The sequence below is a fragment of the Brassica oleracea genome, chromosome C7 (assembly GCF_000695525.1).
Source record: "Brassica oleracea var. oleracea cultivar TO1000 chromosome C7, BOL, whole genome shotgun sequence".
Classification (NCBI taxonomy): Eukaryota; Viridiplantae; Streptophyta; class Magnoliopsida; order Brassicales; family Brassicaceae; genus Brassica; species Brassica oleracea.
The window spans coordinates 10,855,800-10,862,340 of record NC_027754.1 but is presented as its reverse complement, the minus strand read 5'-3'; positions in this window follow the sequence as shown (position 1 = coordinate 10,862,340).

Genomic DNA, 6,541 nt, shown 5'->3' with positions numbered 1-6,541 from the left:
CTCCAAAATGCTCCAAAATCATCACTTATCTCCAAAACATTCCTGATCTTATAAATATAATAAATAGACTCTATAATAATATAAATATTAGTAAAAACACCTATAAACTATGGATGAAAACGGGTCAAATCCATACTCTATCAAGCCACATGCTCCCAAGGCTACGTGCCCATTAGGCCATGTGCCCACTAGAGCCACGTGCTCCCAAGCCTACGTGCCCATCTAGGCTACGCGCCTCCATATACATGAACTACTAAAGGCTTGATCCCTCACTGAAGGGTACGTAGGCAATCCCCACTTAAGGATGCAGCTATAAATCCAAACACCTTCCATGGTCCCATGCGTAGATACCCAAGGACTGACCTTGGTAGCCGGAACCATCAACTACAGATCACGAGGCACCCAAGGACCGACCCTGGTAGTCGAAACCATCGATCATAGATCAAGAAGACCCTGTGATCTTCACTAGCGATAGGCGGCCCCAGCCTAACGACCAATCTCCCCTCCTGCTACTAAGACACCGACGACATATACTGGCCCATACCCATATGGTAGTATCCTAAGAGCAGGATCTCCTGGTTTATCAGCTATCAAAGTAGGAGAATACACTCAACGACATGTCTCCTTCCTCCTATCATCCCGTAGAGTTGAGCGCGGATCACTTATTCACAAAAATACCCTAACACATACCATAACCAACAAACCTGCAAAGTCGACTAAACTTCCGCTCGTACTGTCTGACGGTCCTAGTACCTTGTCTCAGGTGCTCAAATGCATTCTTCTTCTTGTGCAAGCTTCCATGGGAAAGTACTTTCTGTCGAACACAATGGGAAAATCTTCATAAGTCAGATCACCAGAACCACGATGAGTCCCTCGCTCTCCATCCGACCATACTACTACATCTCCACGAAAATATAGCTTAGAGATATTAAGGCAGAGCCGTAGCGGGCACTTGATCGTCTCCAGACACTTTACTAATTTATGCTTCTAATCATTAGCAACGGTAACATCCAATGTCCCCCCCCCCCAAAATGCTCCAATTCCACGTACTTCATCTGCCCCATCACCATGATAAGCATCTCACCACACCCAGGAACATGCATTGGGAAGGCGGATGGCGGTGGTGGAACCTGAAAAACCCCTGAAACATGCTGAATGTGGGGCTGCTGACAAGGAATCTGTTGGTCCCTCTAAACCTGAACCGATGAGGCCTGCTGCACATGAATATGCAGACCATGCTGCACGTGAACCTGAGGACCATGCTGCACCTGAACCTGAGGACTTGACCCTGCTGAACTGTAGCCATCTGCATGGTAACCTCCTGAGCAACTACCCGGGCAGCTTCCTGGACAGCTTGCCTAGCTGCCTCTTGGGTAACCTGCTGGACTTCCTCATGAGGGGCATTCCTAGCTGCATCATGTACCGTTTGCCTCAAGGCATCCTGAACAATCGGTGAAACCGCTAAACATGCTCAACTCCATCCCCTTGAGAAGCTCTGGCAGCATGCGTACCGTTAGCTCTCCTCTTTGGCGACATCTGAAAAGGAAAGCAAAATGATTAACTTCTGCCGAAAACTAAATACAAAAGATTAAGGAATAATATTGAACATAAAGGTGCTATTTTTTATTTTTAAAATTCCCAAATCCTTAGAATTATTTCGAAAATCATTTAAAACCGATAAAATCCGAGTCCCCACAAATCGCCATCCCGAGTCAGAGCCAGGAGGAAACCCCGCTCTGATAACAAATTGTAGCACCCGCATTCTGCAAAATAAAATAATAACTAATAATCTCCTAAAATTGCCACTTTATTACTTGATATCACTCAAATTATCCTAAGGAGTGATTTTACTCTCTCAAATAAGAGGTTCAATTATAGTACTTAGGGATCGAATCCACAGAGAGCTAGGGTACACAATAGACTAGAAATCAAGATTAAGCTAGGCAAACAGTTTATAAAGCAGTAAATAAATGAAAGCAAGGAGAACAAAGTATTTGTTCGATTGGTTGATTAAGGTTGTAAACAATTAGGAGAAATAGCTAGACCTAGGGATTTATCAATCAAGAGATTCAAAACTACAATTCAAGGATGCTAATGGTTTATAAATTCAATTATATAACTCGATTTTAATAAGTAAGCAATCCAGCTTTCGCATGCAATTGCTAATCAAATGTCTAAGTCCAGTCTCAGCTGTCGCTTGTTGACTTGGAGCGAGCGTCGATCGATGCTATGGTCTGAGCGTCGATCGATGCTTCCTTAGAAAAGCATTAACGACCTAATCGATTTAGTTCAACTAGATTCCTAGACCAACTCTCGTATGCGCCTAGGTATCTAATCTAGCAGAGTTCGGGTTCCGTTAATTGATTGCACTTTTGTGCCTCTCAACTATCATATGATTCTAGGTTCAAACAATTAGTCACATTGGGAAGTGTTGTTAATTGTTTAATTGATTTTAAACGAATGTGTTGGATCATAGAGTTAGAGAGATTTGGATAGTCAACGATTGGACTAGTTGGTAGAAAATTGAGATTTCACACTTGTTGAACCGCTTGGTTTAGAGAAGTAACACAAATCATAGTCTGAATAATATAATAGATAATAAATCAATGATAAAACCAATGGAGTTCCAATCAATCTCTGAAGGAGAATTGATCTTCTCTCCAAACCTAAGAGAATCAATAGAATATGATAATAGAAAACTTGTTGCCGTCAACAATGGCTTAGAAATACATAAATAGGGTTGCTGGTCGTCCATGGGTATTTTGGTAACTTGGTGTGGCTTTTGGACTTCAAACAGTCTTGAAATATGCTTGGCCCACGTTCTGGCATCACTGTCGATCGACACCAATGCTGTGTTATCGATCGACAGTCCTTCATCTCCTCGACAGCTTCCTCTTGCGAGGCAGACTGACCACTCATCAATAAAACATGCATAACGTCTGCTACAGGATGCTGATTGACCTCAAACCGGTGGTATTGGAAAGATAACTCAAAGCTATATCTTGTGTCAAAAGATGGACTCAATATAACAGTGGGAAGGTCTCCATCCACAGCTAGACATCTGACACATCTGTGCAGCTATGCACTCAAAAGGCTCCAAAAGACACCAAAATCACCACATTCCTCCAAATCGTCCATGAACCTGTAAATAATCTAAATAGACTCTATATAGTAGTAAATATATATTAAAACACTTATAGACCATGGCTGAAAGTGGGTAAAATTCATGGTCTATCAACTCCCCAGACTTGCCCTTTTGCTTGTCCTCAAGCAAAACAGACGGGCAGTCTCTCTGAAAGAGGTTTGAAAACAGCAGGGACTCACATGATTTAAAACTTAGAAACATCACCTATGCAGTATTGCAATCCACATCTAAGAAGTCTTAATCACAAAAGCACATTATAGATTCTTCGTTTGTGGTACATAGATGATTTCTGAGCTGAGAAAACCTTTTTTGAAAATCTTGATATCTTTCATATAGCTTACAAAAGCGGGTCATTCTTCTGGTTCTGAAACCATCTTTACCAATTGAGAATAATCTGCTACAAAAGTAACTCGAAACTGTCGTAGATTCCTCATACATTCCATTTCCCAAAGTAGTGCTTCAACCTCCGAGTGGAGAGGAGAAAGACTAGCCCTGACATTCTTTTCTCCCATCAATCCATCAAAACGTTCTAAAATACTATACCAACCTTGTCCTGAAAAAAACTCTTTATCCTTCCATGAACCATCTACAAAACACCAACGTCCTGGAATAGATGGTAAGCTCAAGACTTCGAAGGATTGTTCTACTCTCTGGGTGTGCACCACTTGTGCTTTCTCCCAAAGTGTTGACTCAGTTTCCGCAAATTTGAGCGTTTCCCAGAGATCAATATCCAAATTACTGAAAACCTTGTTATTCCTTGCTTTCCAAATGTACTATAGAATCCATGCGATATGGTGGTCATCCATTTTCGGCGTAACTCTCAGATGATCCATGTTTGTGAAGAGAGAACCAGAGAAAAAAACTGTTGGATTTGATGGTATCCTCGAGAGAGCCCAGACCTGACGCGCTGGAGGGCATTCAAAAAACACATGGTTTATCGATTCCTCAGAAGCACCACATCGGGCACAACATATATCCCCCTGTAACCCTCTCGCTTGTAAATTCTTCGTAACTACTACACACCCTGATACCAATTGCCATAAGAAATGTTTTATCTTCGGTGGGCACCGTACCTTCCAACAAAACACTTTCAGTATATCGACCGCGGGCCTATACACCACCAGTGTATGTTCCCTATCTGGGTAAACTCGTTCTATCTGATATCCTGATTTAACTGTGTATTTACCATTGTTTGTGAAGTGTCATCCATCCTTATCCACCATATGAGTCCTACTCAATGGGATACTTTCAATAGTTTTTGCATCCTGAGGATCCACTAAACTCCGAATCACCTGCGAGTTCCAAGTTCGCGAAGCTGAATCAACGAGGGATTCAACTGTAAGGTCCGGGTAAAAGACAATCACAGCTTAATTGAAGAAAATACTAGGGATGACTTCTCTACATCTCTCTCCCACCACCCAAACTAACTAACCCCCCCCCCCCCAAAAAAAAACTTACAAGCTCTTTATTTAACCTCCTAAACTTACCCACTTTATCAATTTTCTCCCCCGAACTTTTTAATTCTATTAAATTTTAAATTTTACAAATTATCTATAATTATCTCTTAATTGTAATTTACAACTAAAAACATTTACCTTAATCATATTGATCCTGATTATAACCCAAAAAGGTCTAACCAGCCTAGCCACTTAAAAAACTACAATGAAACACAAAACTGCAATCAAAGAGGGATTATAGATTACTTTCTCAACAACATGTAGAGATGCAGAGAGTTTGTAATGATTAAGATAACCCATTTGGGAGATTCAAAATCGAGTTCAACGACAACAATTTAGGTAAGTTTTTAATTCTAGTTTGCAGAGAAGTTGTGTTTCGATCTACCCGTTTCTCTTTCCCATATCTTTTAAGAGGAGAAACCTGACCAGCATTACTCAAAGCTAATAGTCTTCCTTATTGGAACTGGTTTCCCTACGCAAATAGCTTCCAAATGTCCTTTTCTTTTCTTGAACTTTTGCAGGTATCAATCCACTCTTTTTTCTCAATTTATCCAAAATTATCTTTGATATTACCAAATTTTTAAGGAGCTCACACTTCTCATTCGAAGTACAACTATTGAACTTGTACCTTGTCTTCGCCAACCAACACTGTCTGGGCTTTTTATAAAAGCAATAAACCTTCCAATTACATTTACCTCCAATGCCACACTTAAAACTAAGCTTCCTCTTATCCCACCTATCTTGGACAATGTTTCTTATCTTACTTAGAGCATACTTTAATATGTCCTCTTTGAATTTAAATCCACAGTAGATGGCTATTCCCACGTCTAGTGTGTCTTTGGACTTTTTTCATTCTTCTGACTTTTGCAACAAAGAAATCTTCTTCTTCATCCGAGCTTTCCATGATTGTCTTCTGGCCTCCGAAATCTTCATCAAGGAAATCATCAACTGATTGCTCAAACTCATGCTTACAGGGGCGGCTGAATAGGGAGGGCGGTCAGTGCGACTGCCTAGGGCCCACTCAAAGCCCAGTAGACTTAGACAGACAGAGTATCAAAAAGTTTTCTAGGTAAAATATCAAGTAAACATGTATGTTCGAAGTTAGAAGGAAAAGCTCAAGTAAAAATAATTTACTTTTCTTTGAACATTAAAAAATAAAACCATAATAGGACCTTAAAGAAAATTTGCCATAGGGCCCCTCTTCGTATTAAGCCGGCCTTGCATGCTCATACCTATCCACAAGCTCTTTTTACTCTTCATCATTAGCAATGATGTTGTCATCTATGTTGTCTTCTCCTCTTTTTTCTTCAACTTCTCTATTATTTTCATTGTCTCTAATAATAGTGTCCCTAAACCAAAAAAAAACATAAAAAATCAGACACAATATTTCAAATAATGGAGAATATAAATAGAAACCAAACGATTATGCAAGATATGATATAATCACCTTCGAACATGTGGGGCAACTGAAATTTCTCTCCATACTCCATATTCAATAAGAGAAGAAACTAGCACATACTTTCAAGGAAGGGCTTTTTGCAAAATTGACCTACAACTTAAAGTCAAACACAAAACTAACCTCCTTTTTTTTTGAAAATTGATTTTGCCCTATTCACCCCACAAGTTCATATAATTTACGAAAATGCCATCAATTTTTTTTTTTTTTTTTTCGAAAATGACATCTTTACTCTCTCACCCTCATCATCTTCAAGTAATTACAAGATTGCCATTGTCATCAATACCACAACCACCATGAACAACCAATTTGAAGCTCTTAATGCTCCCAAAATCGATTTACCCTTCTTCTTTTTCCATTCTTGTGAACTAAACACAACATATCTCTCACTTTCTCTCCACAATGAGCTAAAAAAACCCAAGATTTTGATTCTAAATTTTTTATGGTTCATAGAGTCATAGAAGCTAACGATTCTGGGTGGGT